The following is a 2,065-nucleotide window of genomic DNA, read 5'->3' as shown; positions in this document are numbered from 1 at the left end:
CCTGGTAGGAAACGGGCAGCATGAATCCAATTTCAGTCACATACGTTAGGTGATGGATTTCAATACATCGGAGAGTTGTGCTGAAGGTGTTGCTAGATTTTTCCCTTATTTTGTCTGTCACTTGTTAAACTCACATCTGATTGGGGAACACCATCATTCAATAATTGGTTGCCTATATCTAGTTGTATCTCTAAATTAGATGTGAAATGAAAAAAATATCTTATTGTAATTTTAGTTGGTGATAGGTTTTTGCTACAACTCTTTTTTTTTTATTTAAAAAAATGATTTGATTGTATTTAAAAATGATGCTTTTTTTAGATTGTTTTTTTTTCTTGGTAATTGAAATGCGTTTAATATAGAACAAAACATACTACTCGACAAAATATAAGTTAAAACCTGTAGTTTCGTTAACTTTTTTTGCACTTGTCTTGAATGTTTGACAAAACTTTAGTATTGCCTATTAAATCGCATAACACAAAAAAAATAAAATTTGGATTTTTGATACATTATTTGTACCACGAACGCTAGTCTAGTTCAAATGAAAAGAGAAGGGGAAAAATAGCACTATGGACAATTCTTTTATATTTGATACTCGCTCATCAATGCAAGAGTTTTTATGTTTAGAATAAATCTATACTTCTATCTAAATCTATACTATCTATACATATACTAAATCTATATAAATCTACAAAACATTTTTCGTAACGAGTTTTTCGTATGACAAATGTGTCACTGTAACGGATTAAATCCAATATGCAGAATCCACTGTATCGCATACATTACATTATCCTCTGTTCTATTTCTTTGATATCATGTACTTCCAATCATTACATGTACAGGTAGTCCCCGTGATACACGGGGTCCTCTTATACGCGGAGTCGGAGATACGGTTTTCTAAATTGGACAATTCTTTGAGCAAATTGTACTGATTTGACACATCAATTGTAAAATGCCAAATAATTTACCTTATGATGGAATGTTAAAAACAATTTCAAAAGGTTCAAAACTGTTCAATTCAATCAGAATCATATCAAACAATTAATTAAGTGACTGAACCCCTACTTGCAGATTTATACGTAAATTAGTTATATTTTGGCTGGAATTGACGACATTAAATTTACGCAGAAATTCGAGACAAGTAGTATTTTGTGTCCGTTTTCGGTCCCCATTAACCGTGTATCTCGGGGACCGATTGTATATTTCATATATTCCTATTCTATTACAGTAGAACGTCGATTATCTGAGGGCGGATTACCCGGCGGGCGGCTTAACCGTGCGCATTAATTAGGCAGCTGTTCAATCGTGGCACACACTTAGTTAAGTTGTTAAACAATTTTGTTGTGCTGCTAATTAGTGTCTAGTGATATTTTCTAACTTTACTTTGGTTCATGAACAGTTGGAAAACCTATAGCAATCGATTAAAATAATATTCTAATAATGATTCATCGATTGATTTGAAGTTAATTGTCCGTAAAACCAGTGAATTTTCCAATTTTTATATGAATTGGGCCATTATCAGTGTAAATCGATTAACCGGCAACCGTCCGGTCTCGAGCTGCCCGGATAATTCACGTGCTACTCTATCTATTCTATCCTACATGCTAAACTATACTCTTAACCTACTGTTATCTGCTTTATGTATTAATTTGTAATTCGATCGTAATTTAATCAACCTTTATTTCCTATATCGTTTTTAAGCGTTCTGGCCATAGCTTCATAATATTCTTATCTTGATTCATATGGATACTGTACAGTGTAGCCTGTATGATTAGGGTAAAAAAGACTGAAAAGAATGGAATAAGTACTACTACAGCAGTAATAAACGATTTACAATACAATATCCAAATATCGAATACAATACTAATGAAAATCTACACTACATTCATTTTACACCTTGTTTGATTTCTTTTAATAATAGCAAGCCTACCTACTTACCATGTCATAGTCTTTCTTTGTTTAAAATCGATCCCCGAACGTGATGTGCTATCCAAGCGGAGTTTGATGAAAAACGGGCTTAAGCCAGCAGCCTGTCATTGTGTTCCGTTCGCGGTTAGACTTGAGGCAG

The sequence above is a fragment of the Anopheles arabiensis genome, chromosome 2 (assembly GCF_016920715.1).
Source record: "Anopheles arabiensis isolate DONGOLA chromosome 2, AaraD3, whole genome shotgun sequence".
In the NCBI taxonomy this organism is placed as follows: Eukaryota; Metazoa; Arthropoda; class Insecta; order Diptera; family Culicidae; genus Anopheles; species Anopheles arabiensis.
The sequence above is the reverse complement of the archived record's forward strand: the minus strand, read 5'-3'. Positions refer to the sequence as shown.